Source organism: Mustela lutreola, chromosome 8 (genome assembly GCF_030435805.1).
Source record: "Mustela lutreola isolate mMusLut2 chromosome 8, mMusLut2.pri, whole genome shotgun sequence".
NCBI lineage: Eukaryota > Metazoa > Chordata > Mammalia > Carnivora > Mustelidae > Mustela > Mustela lutreola.
The window spans coordinates 22,398,429-22,415,707 of NC_081297.1; the positions used below are offsets into that span (position 1 = coordinate 22,398,429).

At 37.6% G+C, this 17,279-nt stretch overlaps 1 long non-coding RNA gene across 3 annotated transcripts in view; it reads right to left on the reverse strand.

Annotated features, from left to right (window-relative positions):
- Positions 1-482: 482 nt before the first annotated feature.
- LOC131839893 (uncharacterized) overlaps positions 483-17,279 on the reverse strand; it is a 48,797-nt gene continuing 32,000 nt past the window's right edge. The window contains exons 2-3 of one of the 3 annotated variants that reach the window (XR_009357061.1): positions 14,182-14,350; positions 483-1,236 (exon numbers count right to left, since the gene is read on the reverse strand). This is a non-coding gene — a long non-coding RNA (uncharacterized LOC131839893). Of the gene's footprint in view, positions 1,237-1,430; positions 1,577-7,790; positions 7,909-14,181; positions 14,351-17,279 lie in introns of those variants that run through there. The other 2 variants (XR_009357063.1, XR_009357062.1) reach the window with 2 other exon arrangements.

Genomic DNA, 17,279 nt, shown 5'->3' on the forward strand with positions numbered 1-17,279 from the left:
GTTATCATTTCCTTTATTAGATGTAACCAGTTGTCAATGTTTATGTATGTGTGTGATTATCTGATAAATGTCTTCTGTGCTGGCCTGTCATTCCCAGGTAGACAGAGTCCATACCTTCTTTTCGCTCACTATTCTACCACAAAAACCTCATCTATTGCATGTAAGCTAGTACTAGTCAATAAATCTTTCTGAATGAATCATTGAGTATAAAATATTTCCATTATTATTTTTATCACTAGTTATATCTTTAAAAGCATATCCTGTGGTGAAAACAGTCCACTATTGAACTGACACTAATTTATTTGGAAACCCTGAGAATGTCACTTCTCTCTCTCTCTTTACTTGTATTTCCACAAGTAAAATGGTGATAAAAACATCTGACTAACCTACTTGTCCTTATATGGTTGCTGTTCCAGTTACGATTGCTACATAGCAAACCAAAACATAGAGACATAAAGCAATTATTTTATTATGCTCACAAATTCTATAGGTCAGGAATTCAAATATGGCAAAGTAGATTTTTTTGCTTCTGCTCCAGGATGGTTACAGCCTCATCTGGGAAGACTCGAAGATTAGTGGCGGGGGTTGGGGGGTTGACTCAGTGGCTCAGAGCTAGAATTTTCTGGAGGCATCTCCACTTACATATTTGGCAGTTGATGCTGGTTGTTGACTAGGAGCTGCTCCATTGGACTGTTGGCTGGAAAACCCACAAGTGATCTCTCCATGTGGGCTAGTTTTGACTCCCTTGCAAGAGAGTAGCTAAGTTCCAACAGGAAGCATCGAAAGAGAATCAGGAAGGAACTATAGCATCTTCTACGATCTAACTTCCAAACTCACATATCTTCACTTGAACTTACACAGTCTCTATTCTTCCAGGCTCAAAGTGATGTACATTATAGAACCAACCACTCAATGGAAGGAATGTCAAATTCATATTGTAGGAAGAGCATGTAGATAGGAAATATTGTTCTGGCATTTTGGAATATATGATCTGCCACAGCTGCTTTGATGATCCAAGAGGGTACCAGGAGAAATGTTAAACTGCATCTTTAGGAGTTAGTTTTTGTCTCAATATTGACCCTTTGTTATTCTTGCAAAATCCTTTAATCATGCATTTTGAGGTTTTCTAGTGGCTCCTATTTGTACCTTTATACTGTTGTACTGGGTTCTTAATGGAAATTGAAGGAAAAAACTGAAACTCTCATTTTAAAATCCATGAAGAGACATAAATCACCACTGGAAGTGAAAAAAAAATATGATTAATCACAGGGAAATCACCTAAAATAAAACAAGAAGATAACATTTATCTGCCCAATTAGCTCAAAAATGACAAAGTCAGCAAGGACTATGCCAACTGCTGGTAGGCATGGGTATTATTTATCTATTGATGTGTAACAACGTGTCCTAAAATAGAACGAAACAACAAATACTTATAATCCTACACAGTTTCTGAGGGTCAAGCATCAAGTAGTGGCTTAGCTACTTGGCAGTTCTGGCTCAAGAGTTCTCAGGAGGTAGTCATCAAGGTGCTGGCCAGGGTTGCAGCCATCTGATGGCTGGGTGGGCCTAGAGGATGCTTGAGAGAGGGCACATTGATATAATTGCTGGCTAGAGGTCTCAGGTCCTTGCTGGCTCTTGGGATGGAGCATCAGTTTCTCACTACAAAACCCCTTCTTGGGGCTGCTTAAGTGTTCCCATGGCATGGCACCTGGCTCCTTCAGAGCATGTGAGCCAAGAGGGGGCAAGGCAGATACCACAATGTCCTTTCTGACTAACCTTCCTTTCCATAACATCCTATTGGTTTACCCAGGTCAACCCTATTCATTATGGAAGGGACTATCCAAGGGCATAAATACCAGGAGGGAGGTATTGGAATAAACACCAATAAATGGGTATAACCACACTAGATAGCAATGTTATAATATGTATCAAAATACTAAAAAATGTTTCATAGCCCAAAGATGGTTTTCAAAGGATATTAGTTGCACAAATGATTAAATAAGTAAATAACCCAGTAGTTCCAGTCCTATGAATCAACTCTACAGAATTAATAAGACAGCAATGATAAAGATTTATCAAGGTGTTTATTAATGCATTATTTGCAACATGGATGAAGTAGAAATAAACTAAATATCAAAGCAGATTCATTAAATGAATTATATCTTGATTTTTTTCTGTTATTAAAAATTAAATTTTCAAAGAATTTTAATGAGATGCTTCTGATAGAACATTAGATGAAAAAATGCACAAAGAATAAAACATTAATTAAATATGATCCAAATCAGTTGCATTCATATGTGAAAATAAAGAATACTGGAAGGAATACAACAGAGTAAACAAAAGTTATTTCCAGGTTGCATGTTATAGTTTTTTTTTCTTTCTTCTATGTCTCTATACCTTCAAATTATCTATATTGCATTTATATTATTTTTATAATCAGAAATATTATTTGTTGATTCTAAGTTATTGTTCTTCTCATGCACTTTATACTCACCAGGTCATGTAGCCCCACATAACCTTGACAATAAGGTCATAGCTAAATTTTTGCACTTTTCTATTTAATAATTTAATGTTCTACACGTGCAGAAATGAACTATATTCTTATCTTAAGATCTAAAATCACTAGAAAGTCAGCAATAGATATAGCAACTTAGACTATTTTTTTTTTGGTTCCTCTAAATCTGGGCCAGTTTTCATTTCTGTGTCACAAAATTATCTACTCTGCAAAATACTTCTATTTAAATCCTAGAAATCATTGTTTGAGTAAATATACAATGAATACCATTTGGAAATAAACACATTTTTTGTTTTGTTTTTTCTTTCTTTCCTTATGCTAGGTAATTCTAGTGACTTTAGACTCTATAAATAATCAGTTTAGCATCTGACCTGAAAGCAATTTTGAAGGTCATTTTGCCTGTTCTATCTGCCTGTGATAGGACCCTGAAGTCATTCACACAGAAAATAAAACCTCTTGGGGCGCCTGGGTGGCTCAGTGGGTTGAAGCCTCTGCCTTCGGCTCAGGTCATGATCTCGGGGTCCCGGGATCGAGTCCCGCATCGGGCTCTCTGCTCAGCAGGGAGTCTGCTTCCTCCTCTCTCTCTGCCTGCCTCTCTGCCTACTTGTGATCTCTCTCTGTCAAATAAATAAATAAAATCTTTAAAAAAAAAAAAAAAAGAAAAGAAAATCTTTTACAAATGATTTATTAAAACATGTAATCCTGCAGGGAAATGGAATAATTTGACTCTGTAAGGTAAGATAAGCCAAACTTAAACCACCAATAGAACTTACAAAACAAAACAAAACAAAAAGAGCAGGGGCAGGGATGGAGAGAATACAGGGATGGAGGGGAGGGCAGAGAGAGAAGGAGAGAGAATCTCAAGCGGACTCCCTGCCCAGCCTGGAGCCCTTTGCAGGGCAGGATCCCATGACCCTGAGATAATAACCTGAGCCAAAACCAAGAGTCAGACGCTCAACTGACTATGCCATCCAGGTGCTCCCAAAGCAAAATTTTTTTTTTTAAGATTTTATTTATTTATTTGACAGAGAAAGATCTCAAGTAGGCAGAGAGGCAGGCAGAGAGAGAGAGAGGGGAAAGCAGGCTCCCCGCAGAGCGGAGAGCCCGATGCAGGACTCGATCCCGGGACCCTGAGATCATGACCTGAGCCGAAGGCAGCGGCTTAACCCACTGAGCCACCCAGGTGCCCCCCTCCCAAAGCAAATTTTTAAAAGTCCTGGAAAGAAAAGGCTTTTTTTCTGAAAGACCAGCCCTTCTTGTCAAAAGTCTTTTATATCATTGTCCTCCCTTGCAAATAACAATAAATATAAGCAAGAACTTGAACCTTTGCTCTGGAATGTCTGTCATGTCCAAATATCTCAATGCAGCAAATGAAAAATTCAGTTTTCTTAAAAATGAGACCTATTATATTTCATTACATAATAATAAGGTCATCTTTGGTTTCCTCCTTTTTCAAAGATTTTATTTATTTATTTTAGAAAGATAGTGACCGCGAGCAGGAGTGGGGAGGAAAGGGAGAAGCAGGCTCCCCGCTGAGCAGGGAGCCAGATGTCAGACTTGATCCCAGGACCCTGGGATTGTGACCTGAGCCAAAGGCAGATGCTTCACCAACTGAGTCACCCAGGCGTCCCATTTTTGGTTTTTCTTTAAAAATTAAAGTCAACGCATTCATGTGGAAAGAAATAAATACATCCCTGCTGTACTTCCTTGTTGAAATAAAATATGTTTCAAACTAAATACCAAGTTAAAAGAAATAGTTTGGACAAGACCAATGAAATGTTCATTTTGAGGTCTTTAATATCTTATCTGTTCCATCATTAAGCTCAGAACAAGTCCAATCAAATATGACATTAATTAAAATGCTCTATATTTCCATTATTTTGATTAGTTATTAGTATAAAATTGTTAGCATTTTTATGAAACAGCTTAAAAATGTACCCCCAACAAAGGTGCAAACCACATATTTAATAACAGATGTCAAGTGTGAGATTGTCCTTGCTTTAGAAGTACAATGCACCACTTAAATAAAGAGTAAGAGCCAGAGAAGTTGTAAAAAACATTTTTCTCCATGGATTTTTTTCTATCTTCAGACATAAGGACTGAGTACTCATATTACAATAAATATTAAGGCAGACTATTTATTGTTGAATTAGTAAGTTACCCAAAAGCGTTTTGGCAAATTGCTCACCTTATAAAGGAAAATGTGCGGGTTTTGCTATGTAACCCAAAATCAACCTAACATGTATAGAAGTCTTCATTTGCATTCTGCATACAGTATGTGTCAACTATTTACATTTTCAATTGCCTTTCTGAAAACACCTCAAAAAACACATTTACATCTAAAAATATATAAATGTCTATCATTTTGGAGGCATTGGAATAAGCAGATTTAAGATATCTCTACCCTTTGAAAGACAAATCAAAGGAAGACATTTAAAAATTTATCTCTCATCATTCCATTTTAAACATGCATTATCTACCCTTAACTCAAATGATACAACATGTTGAATAAACAGTTACTAAAAGCTATGCAAGGGACAGAGATGTTGCTGCTTGTCTTCACATACAATATAGCATTTCTAAATACTACGTACATTTCTTCGTAAATACCCCTTTACCCACCCCAAAGGCAACGGGATTTAGCAGCCAAGAGCACAGACTGTGTAGTCAATGCCTGGTGGGATCCAGGCTGTTATGTGCCATGACAAGGTTACATGACCTCTTGTCCAGTCTCCTCATCTATAAAAATGGGGATTATTATAATAGTACATACCACATAGTTTCTGCAAGGAGTAAATGAGTAATATAATAAAAGAATTAGAAATGTGTCTGCCACATCCTAGTGGATCTGTGTTAGCTATTATTTTTTTCTGATCATTTCTGTTCTTGCTGTCACAACTTTAATTAATAAAGAATATTTATGTTCCCCAGATTGCTTTATCATCCCATCAACCTCTCTCCTTGCCTTCTCTATTATCCAGGTCTAACATACTTTTTAAAAATTGTAGTATAGTCGAGACATGGCATTATACTAGAATCATATGTACAATGTAATGATTCAGTGTATGTATACACTGAAAAATGATCACATTTAAGTCTATTTGCCATCTGTCATTGTACAAGATTACATCTTTTTTCCTTGTGATGGGAACACTTTGGATTTACTTCCTTAGCAACTTCCAAATTTGCAATACAGGCACATATTACATGGAGTATGGGGTGTGGTGCATAAACAATGAATTTTGGAGCACTGAAATGAAATAAAATAAAATAAAATAAAATAAAATGAAAAAAAATTGCGATATTATTGACTATAGCCCCCTGGTATACATTATATCTCCATGACTTATTTATTTTTTTATTTTCATTTTTTAATTTTTTTTTTAAGTTGACTCCATGAGAACCATGGAGCCCAACATGGGGCTTTGAACTCATGACCCTGAGATCAAGGCCTGAGCTGAGATCAAGAGTCCGATGCTTAACTGACTGAGCCACCCAAGCCCCTGAGACTTATTTATTTTACAACTGGAAGTTAGTACTTCTTGACCTCCTTATTTTCAAGAAATTAGCAAATAAATGTACCTACTCACAAGTGCTGTGCTCAAATAATTGTGATTTCCAGTTTTCTCCAGAATAAAGAGCAAATATCTCATCTTCATGGCCTCCCACAACTTGCCCATAACATGATGTGCCGTTATCTTTCCCCATCTGCCATCCAAGGAGATAGCCTCACTACCTTCCTTCAGCCTTCTGAGACTCTCGGCTGTTTCTCCTTTTAAAATATCTTCCCAAGCCCCAGTCTGTCTACCATGCTCCCATTCATTCTTTAAAGCCACTGAAGTCTCAGTCCGTTCACAAAAACTTTCTGTCTTACCATGAAGCCACAGTGTCGTGATCTGCTATGGACACATAAATACTAAAATTCCTTATCTGGGATGCTCATTGGAGTCCTTTGTCCTGCATTTCCACCACATTTCAGTATTTCAAGGTGTAATTCCCCTGTAAACATAAGGCATTTTACGTTTACATTTTAGCATTCCTCCCAAGCAATTAGCCTGCTTCTCTGAGGATCAGAATGTGTTTTACTCATCTTTTATTAGAGCTACAGCCAAGCACATAACAAGCACTACATGGAATTGATTTGAATATTTATGATCCCCGTCTAGGCCAACATTAGCATATTAGCATCTTGTAACTGACAAAAAAGAGGGGGGGTAACTCTGTGGGAAAACTCATAAAAAAGTGCACAAAATTCTCGAGTAGATAACCCAATGTTTGTGTCTGGGGCAAGAGGAACCTATTAGAGCAGACTCGCAACTTTGAGCCCTAACAGCTGTCTTGTTGTCCCAAAGCGAATTCCTAATGGTCTGGATTTCACCTGGTTGAGTTTTACCAATCCTGCCACAGGTGTGAGGCTGTGACTAATTCTACTGTATTGTTATCAAATGATTAGCGTGTCTGATTTTTTTCTTCTTTCCATTAAGTGGGTCATGTTGGGTTGAGTGGATGAGCCTTGTGGGAATTGGGATCCTGGCAGTTCTAGGTTTCATATGTGCCCGATCCCCAGGCCGGGCAGGACATTGGGGTGAGCCCTGGTCCCCGAGAATGTGTTCAGACTATACCAAAAAGGTAAATGGCCACTACCAACAAGAGTATTTTTGTAATTGAGAGATCTAATGATGGAGTTTATAAAAAGGATAGATTTTTTTTTAATCGTTATTGCAAAATACATTTGTTAAGCCACAGTTACCATCTGCCTTTCCAGACAACCAGTGCATCCATATCCCTTCATGGAAAGCTTTGGAGCCATCATTTTGATTATGTAGATTTCAGTAATATATATCAACATTGCCCCACTTTACTACTTTTAGCATTCAGTTTCTCTTCTTCACTACTCTTTTAATTTTCCTACTGACCATTTATAATCCCTTTATGTCCTCAACTCCCCTTGAAGTCTGAAATGAGGGGCACCTTGGTGGGTCAGTTAAGTGTCTATCTTTGGCTCAGGTCATGATCCCACAGTCCTGGGACTCCACTTTTGGGCTCCCTGCTCCTAGGGGTCCTGCTTATCCCTCTGCCCCTTATCCTGCTCACGCTCTCTTCTCTGTCTCTCCCTCTCTCTTTCAAATAAATAAATAAAATCTTTAATAAATAAACAAAGTCTTAAATGATAACTTATTTCTGGAACAATCTCCATCCAGGGAAGACCCAGGTATAACTTGAGGTATGGGACTATGTCTGCCAGCTGGCCATTATGTGGGACTTAGGAGGACACTCACCTAAGAAGAGGCAGAAGGAGGCCTGCAGGGAGTAAGAGTAGAGCCATGCATCTCAGGGGAAGGATGTCATCCACACCATGTGAGAAGACCTCATCTCAGTGAGATGTTGACAATCTACAAGGCGTGTAGACACCAGGCGATGCAGAAACCACGGGAGTCATCATTGTAAGTCTGATCTCTCCAGGAGATTCATGCAAGAGAATCAAGAGTAGGATTCCAGCCCCTTTCTGTAAGTGGACCTGGACACTGACACCCTGTCAGAACATCAGTTCAATTCCAAGAGCATCTAGCTACAGGAAGCTGCAGGAAGCACCCACTCTTTCACTGACCAAGATCCGGCAGCAGCCTGACCACTCACAGCACACATTCAAGGGGAGCTGCCTGAATGATATCCATCCTCAAACACCACCACCAAAACTGCCTTGTGCTTTTGCCCTGTGCTTTTTTTAAGCTATCTGCAATGCCTAGGATTCTAAACTTCACTCCTTAAATTCGGAATACTGCACTTACCGTTTCATGTCAAGTCAACCTTCTCCCTCCCCCTCATGGGTAAGAGGTCCCTCCTCTGTGCCCTAGTCATAATCATAGTATAATGGAATTATATATTTATCACCTTAACAGACTGAGGGTTTCTTGAGGTCAGAAATTATATATTTTTTTAATCTCTGTCTCCAGGATTGCCTTACTGATATTGCTGAGCAAATGAGCAAATACACAAATAAAAGGAAAAAAAGGTGAGCACATTCCTGAGCATTTGTGGTTTTGACAGAGACACAACAGATGATTACTGAAGCCTGCTGTCGCTGAGGGCTTTGGTGAGTTCAAGGAACCGATGGTGTGGAATTAGGGAATTCTGCCCTCTCACTGAGCCTGAACAAGAGGCAGAGCTGGCGCCTGGGTGGCTCAGTGGGTTAAGCTGCTGCCTTCGGCTTGGGTCGTGATCTCAGGGTCCTGGGATCGAGTCCCGCATCAGGCTCTCTGCTCAGCAGGGAGCCTGCTTCCCTCTCTCTCTCTGCCTGCCTCTCCATCTACTTGTGATTTCTCTCTGTCAAATAAATAAATAAAATCTTTAAAAAAAAAAAAAAAGGCCAGACACCAGCGTACCCATAAGAAACACAGAAAGACACAAGGGCTGATTCCACCTCTAACAATAATACTTCTCAGGGAACTAAAATCTCTTTACTTCCTGCCTCCAACCAGAGTCAAGGAATGAGTAATTGCACACTGCCGGTATTTCTCATTAAGGCATTTTACAAGGGAATGGACTTTCCTGCTTAGGAAATAAGCCCTTTAGGGAAGTGACTGCAACCATATGCTGTATGGCAGAAAGCACGTTATCACCGTGAAGATAATAGCAATGCCACCTCTAAGGCTAGTGATAAGAAGTTAGCTTAAACTTTCCTGAGAGAACTGAGATTAAAGAAAAGAATAATTACAATATTTCAGGGTAAATCTGTTCTACAGGTTTGAATAAGAGAAAGAGAAAAAAACCTCGACTCAAGCCTCTGTAGTCAATGATTTCAAGTGCACCGGGGGTGTTTTATCCTTAACAATGAGTTTATTCTCACACAGTGCATAGGGCTATAGAAAAATGGTTAAAGTTTTATAAGGAAGAGAAGGGAAGGTTGCTACCAACAAGCCAAGGTTCTGATTCTTTCTTCCTTAATGGTTTGCTCAAACAATGTTTCTTAGCGATCATGCTTTGGAATGTCTCATTCAACTCCCCAACCACAGAAAATATCACTCATTTTGTGTTTCAAATATCAGCTGTCAGACCATTTCAGAGAAATTAACAAGGTTAGCAATAGTCAAGCCTAAATAATAGAAATGAATTAATGATATTATTAGACCTTATAATTTGCATGTATCTCACTTTTCCATGAATGAAAAAATAATTTTTTAAGTCTAGTATTATAACGTAGGACATAAAGATTGAATAGCAATGCAAAAGAATGAAACTAGACTACCTTCTTATACCATACACAAAAATAGACTCAAAATGAATAAAAGTCTAAAATGTAAGCTGAAACCATAAAACTCCCTTTATATATATATATATATATATATATATATATATATATATGCAGTCATCTCTTGGACATCAGCCTTAGCAGCTTTTTTCTGGGCATGTCTCCTCAAGCCAGGGAAACAAAAGTAAAAATAAACTATTGGGACCATAACAAACCAAAAAGCTTTTGCACAGCAAAGGAAACCACCCACAAAACAAAAAGGCAACCAACTGAATGAGAGGAGATATTTGTAAATTATTTATCTGATAAGGGGTTAATATCCAAAATATACAAGAAATTCATACAATTTAACATCAAAAAAAAAAAGAAAAAGAAAAAAAAGTCTGAGTAGGAAGGGAACAGAGAACCTGAACAGACATTTTTCCAAGAAAGACATCCAGATGGCCAACAGACACATGAAAAGATGTTCAACATCACTCACCATTGGGGAAATGCAAATCAAGACCACGATGATTTATCACCTCACACTTGTCAGAATGGTTAGAATCAAAAAGACAAGAAATAACAAATGTTGGTGAGGATGTGGTAAAAAGGGAATCCTCAAGGATTGTTGGATGGACTGTAAATTGGTACAGCCACTGTAAAAAAGAGTATGGAGTTTTCTCAAAAAATTAAAAACAGAAATACCACACAATCCAGTAATCCGCTACTGGGTATTTACCCAAAGAAAACAAAAACACCAATTTGAAAAGATAGATGTACCCTTACACTTACTGCAGTATTATTTACGATAGCCAAGATATGGAAGCAACCTAAGTGTCCATCAATAAATGAATGGATTAGGAAGATGTGAGATAGATCTATTTATATAATGGAATATTACTTAGCCATAAAGAAGAATAAGCTCTTGCCATTCATGACAACATGGATAGAACTAGACAATATCACACTAAGTGAAATAAGTGAGACACAGAAAGGCAAATATGATATGATTTTACTTACATGTGAAATTTAAAAAACAAAACAAATGAGGGATGTCTGGGTGGCTCAGTCTGTTGAACATCTGACTCTTGCCTTTTTTTTTTTTTTAAGAATTTTTTATTTATTTATTTGACAGAGATCACAAGTAGGCAGAGAGGCAGGCAGAGAGGAAGGGAAGCAGGCTCCCCGCTGAGCACAGAGCCGGATGCGGGACTCAATCCGAGGACCCTGAGATCATGACCTGAGCTGAAGGCAGAGGCTTAAACCCACTGAGCCACCCAGGCACCCTGACTCCTGCTTTTAATCAGGTCATGATCTCGTGGACATGAAATCAAGCCCGGTGTCAGGCTCCGCACTCTGCAGGGAGTCTGCTTGAAGAGTCTCTCTCCCTGCTCCTCCCCTTACTGTCTCTTTCTCAAATAAATAAATAAATCTTTTAAAAAGAAAGAATCTTTAAAAAAAAAAAAATGAACAGGGGTACCTGGGTGGGTCAGTTGGTTGGGCAACTGCGTTCGGCTCAGGTCATGATCTTGGAGTCCCAGGATCGAGTCCCACATCAGGCTCCCTGCTCTGCTCTGCTCTCCCTCTGACCCTCCCCCTCTCTCATGCTGTCTCTCTCTCTCATTCTCTCTCAAATAATAAATAAATACAATCTTAAAAAATGAGCAAACGAACACAAACACGCAAAACTAGAAAGGACTCTGAGAAACAGACTGAGGCTTTGGAAGGGAGGGGTGTGGGGGCTAGGTGAGCCTGGTGGTGGGTATTAAGGAGGGCACGTATTGCATGGAGCACTGGGTGTGTGCATAAACAATGAATCCTGGAACACTGAGAAAGCAAAAGAAAGAATAAAGTGTAAATTTTAAAAAAAACAACAACATCAACCTAGAAACAATCTTATAAGTAGAGAATAAACTCCTGGTTGCCAGAGGAGAGGGGCCTGGGAGGGGAAGGATGGGCAAAATGGGTGAAGGGGATTAAAGAATACAAACTTCCAGTTATTAAATAGTTTAAGGTATAAAAATTATAGCACGGGAATATAGTCAATAATACTGAAATAACATTATAGGGTGAAAGGTGATAACTACAATTACCGTAGTGAGTACTAAATGATGAATGGATTTGCCCAGTCACTATGTAGCACACCTGAAACTAATACAACATTGTATGTCAACTATACTTCAGTTTAAAAAAAGAACCAATAGCAGAGTCTAAAGGCAATACACATTCTTCATTTCCAATTTAAAACACTCCCTCAGTGAAATAGACATATCTGTGTCCTTTGATTAGAACAAAAGTAATTCTAGCATTGTTACTCTGTTTTACAGATTAGAAAGTTTAGGCTCAGAATCATGAAGCAAGATGTTCAAAGTCATATAGTTCACATACAGTAGAACTTAGATTTAAACTTTTGTCCTTTGAATTAATGAGATGAAGGTAAATGGGGAATTCTGGCAGATGCATAAATCACCTTTTATTTGACGACAGGCATTATTCAAATTCTCCAGAGCCTTTTCCTTCAAAATAAATAAGAATACTATTTATCATAAGTGTGAAAAGTGACATAAACAAAGTTCCCCCAAATGATATGGAAAAGCAAATACATTTAAAGAAAGACTTTGCAACAACAGCAACAACAAAAATTAGTATGTCCCTTTGGGCAATATTTTCTGAACTGTGCTCTACAGGACAATAGTTTTTCAGGATTTTTAGAGATATTATATGGGAGAAAAAAATGTTTCAACAAAACTCAGTTGCATTTCCATACAGTAACAATGAGCAATCCAAAAAGGAAATTAAGAATGCCATTCCAATCGCTTCTCAGCCTTTTGGCTAAGATCAAATGAAGAATGCCATTCCAGTATTGGGGAGCGTATGCACTATGGTGAGTGCTGTGAAGTGTATAAACCTGGTGATTCACAGACCTGTACCCCTGGGGCTAATAATATATTATATGTTAATTAAAAACTTACAAATTAAAAAAAAAAAAAGAATGCCATTCCACTTAAAATAGCAACAAATTGTGTTTTAACTAGCCTTATTCTAGTAATCATCATATACATCAAATCATCACATAGTACATCTTAAACATACACAACAGTATATGTTTGCTTTTGACTCAGGTCATGATCTCATGGGCGTGACATCAAGCCCAGTATCAGGTTCCATGCTCAGCGGGGAATCTGCTTGAAGATTCTCTCTTCCTGCTCTCCCTGAGAGAATCTTTCTCCCCCAATTATATATCAATAAATCTGGAGAAGAAACTTAAAAATAAAAAATAATATGGCATCACAAAAGAATTAAATACTTAGTAAAAAATCCATCAAGGAGGAGAAGAATGAAAACTACAAGATGTTCCTGTAAGAATTAAAGAAGACACCAATAAATGGAAAGACATTCATGTTTATGGACTGGAAAACTTAATATCATTAAGATATCAATACTACACAAAAGGATCTACATGCACAACAAAATCCCTATCAAAATCCCAAAGACTTTTTTTTTTTCCGCAGAAATAGAAAATTCCATCTTAAAATTCATTGAACATCTCAAGGGACCCTGAACAGCCAAAACAATTTGGGGGGGGGGACAAATTTAGAAGTTTCACACTTGCTGATTTCAATAGTTTCTACCAACACTATACTGATCCAAGCTCTGGTGCTGTCATCAAGACAGACATGCATTCTAGTGCAACAGAAGAGAGAGCCCAGAAGCAAATCCTCCCATAGGTGCTTACATAATTTTGACAAGGATTCTAGGACCTTCAGTGAGGAAAGGGCAGTCATTTCAACAAGCATTGCTGGGAAAACTGGGTATCTACATGCCAAAGAATAAAGTTGGACCCCTACTTGATACTGTACTCAAAAATGAACTCAAAATGGATTAAAGGGCTGCTTCTCCTGGAACACTTTGTATCTCACTAAATGACAATCTCATCTTCCCATTTGCTCAGACCAGATGCCTTAGTCATCCTTGTCTTCTCAATGTCACACTAGGTGCTCAATCCAACAGAAGACCTATCACTTATCCTTCTAAACATATCCTGATTCTGACCACTTCCATTATCTCAAAGATATGGTTATCGTCTCTGCATAAAATCGCTCTCTAGTTTCCCTTTTTTCTTCTCATTTTTATTTGCCACACTGCAGGGTGATTCCTTTAAAACAAACCCAAGCATATCTCTCATCTGGTGAAAACCCTGTAATGGATTCTTATCTCCTCCTATGTAAAAGCCAAAGTCACTACAGTGGTCTAAAAGCCCTACACCCTCCATACCCTGCACCCCCCCACACAACATTTTATTGTATGGAAGTGTCCTCCTCATCCACTCTGCCCTAGCACACCAGCTTTCTTTCTTCCCCCAGATAATACCCAGAATGTTCCACCTCAACACTGGATACTTGCTATGTTTCCAAGTAGAAGTCCTTCTACATACCTGCAGACTTGTCCTCTCCTGTCTTCAGGTCATGATTCTGGTTTTCCGACCTTCTATGACCACCTAATATGAAACAGATCTGGGGGTGCCTGCCTAGCTCAGTCAGTAGAGGATGTGATTCTTGATCCAAGGGTAGTGAGTTTGAGCCCCATGTGAAGCATGCAGCCTACTGAAAATAAAAAGGAAATAAATAAAACAGGTCTTTCTATAGTGTTCTTAGCTTACTTTTGTTTTTCCTGTGCAAGCTGAAATTTTAAATTTTGTATATGTATGTTTACTTGTTTAGCATTTATCTCACTCCGCTATACTATAAGCTGCATTAGAATGGGGACTTTGTCTTGTTCAGTATGATATCCCCCAGACTACAGCATGCCACATGTAAAACCTCAAAGAATATTGCTATGAATATGAATATTATTATAATGCGAGTGAATGAATGAATGAACATAATTACTGCTACATTTATACACATAATTAACAACTCATGAAATTCACAATTTACTTCATTGCTCCAATTAAATCCTTAAAACCGGGTATTATCATTTTGGTCATAAACGGTCATAGCTCAATTTAGTGAACAAAAATTAGCTTCTAAATTATAATACAGCCCACTAATGGAAAATGGAATCCTATTGCTCCTCGTGTACTGCCTTACAATTTAGAGGAACCCTTAATCTAGTAATGTCTTGGTCAGTTGGACCATGAAAGAATCTAGGGGGGGAAAAAAGATCACCTTGCCAGTTGGTAGTATTTTCTGCATGGCATAATGACAAACAACAGAACTGACAGGTGTGGCTCTGACTTTACTGATTTGGCACCATTGTCATGTTCATGTGTTCATGTTCAACACAGTCATGTTCCTGTGTTGTGTTCAATTTCTGGTCAAGTCAGTTTATGATTCTTCTACCCACACTGGATACACACTGTGAATCAGTAACATCTCCCTAAAGCTCCTCCAACCCAAGACAGGAAAAACACACTTACAGTCATCTCTTTTCATCTGCAGTTTCTTTCCATGTCTAAAGCTAACCTCAAAGCTAACTCTACACAAAGTAACCTCTACAAAGGTTACAAAGCTAACCTCTACACAAATTGTATAGTTTGTATGCTTCAACCCCAAAATAAATTTTATACTGCAAATGAGGTATCCTCACTGACCCTTTGGGGTGTTGATTCTCACACAAGAGCCTGTGCTCAGTGTCAACCCACAGCTCGGTACCCCAGGGTGAGTGAGCCTAGGCTCAAACACTCAGTGTGTTCATGTCTTCTCCATTCAAAATGTATTTCTCATATTTTGGGTGGAACTAATATGCTAACTGGTTCAGGCCAAGGTATAAGAATGAATAATAACTTTGTATGGATATTTTGAAATGAGAAATATTTTTCAGCCCTACTCCAATCATACCACATAGGGAGTTATTTATTATAACTTAATATTTCAAGTGTGTTCTCAGGAAGCAAATAAATGTGACTGAGTCCAGCATGAGAAAAGTAGTTAGGCAAATTACAGCAATCCACTGAAAGGAATATAGTGATCAATAAAAATGATACTTATAAAGATTACACTGTAAGATATGAAAATATATATAATTTTATGTTAAAATCACAGATATCAAATTGCACATAACATGATTATACCTATTAAAAAATGTTTGGATTGAGGTAAGGACTGGAAAAAGCATGAAATATAAATGTAATTTATGTATCAGAGTGTTCCAATTTCTTTCTTTAAAATTTTTTTATTAACTTTATAGCTATTTTAAGTTAAAAATGATATAATTTTATAGAATGTGCTATAGTAATATAGTAATATGTTCTGTCCTCTGGGTTTCCTTTTGAAACTAATATTTTATATTCTTTAAAATTAAAAGTTTCATACAAGGATATTTGACTATTCTAACTTATTTTATGATATATCACAAAAATTCTAGCAAACACCTCATTTACTAAATGTGGAATATTTTAATGAATTAAATAACCAAAAGCCCCACTAATCTTTATATTAATTTTGTAATTTATGATAATCACATGGAGAATTTTAATCATCTTACTGTTGTAATATTTAGTAGGGCTTCCATGTCATTCTCTTTAATGATATCTTTTACTGAAAACAATGTTTATCTCCAATAATTTTTAAAATTATTATTTATTTCAATAGTAGCATTCACTACTAGAGAAGAACATATATTTATCAAATATTAAAAATCATCTGTAATTTTTCCATCCTCAGGATTTATTTGAAATGGCAGATTTAATTTAATTTCTGTCAAACCGTACTCTGAAGAGATATAGATCACAAAAATCCTATGAAATCTTAAATTTGTAGTGGTAAAATGTGTGCCTCTAACTGACATTTTATTTTGGCTGCAAATGATTTTGATAAGCACTAAATATCCAATGAAAATATCGACTTCAAAGTCAGATTCAGACAATTTGGCCACAGCAGAACTACTTCTAATATATCTTTGTTTTTGAGCACTTTGTACACCTTTCCCCAGCATCCTCCTGTAAAATAAAACAATGATACTACAGAACTAGGCTCCAGAAAATAAGTGGATAGGGTTGAAAATAAATCCTGCTTTTGTGAAGAAGTAACTAAAGGGTGATGGCCTTGTTCAATGCCAGACCCACAATCACTGGAGTAGGAGACAAGTTTCACAGCAATCACCCTTCTCACGGGGCTGGACTGGTTTTCCACTAGAAGTCTAAGCAGGAAAAGACTCTTCCAGCAAAAAGCATGTGGAATGACCCTTGCATTACCCTGAATGAGCTCCTCAGAGAAGCAAAGAATTCTCCGGGTAAAGAGGCATAGCATTGATTAATCATATACCCACACCAGCAATTTATAGATTATACATAAGAAAAAGAAATGCTTCCGGCCAATACCCTGAAAGCCATTTCCCATCTCTTCTATTCATTCAGTCACTGAAAACAGTATTGAGCGCTTGCTGTAGGCAGGTAGTCCTTACTGTAACTGCAAAAACAAAGGCAAAATCCCTGTTACCACAGAGCCTACCTTCTACTGAAGAAAGGCAACAATCAAGCAACTGAATCAATAGGTAATTAATATTGATATGTGCTCGAAGGAGAAGAAAAGG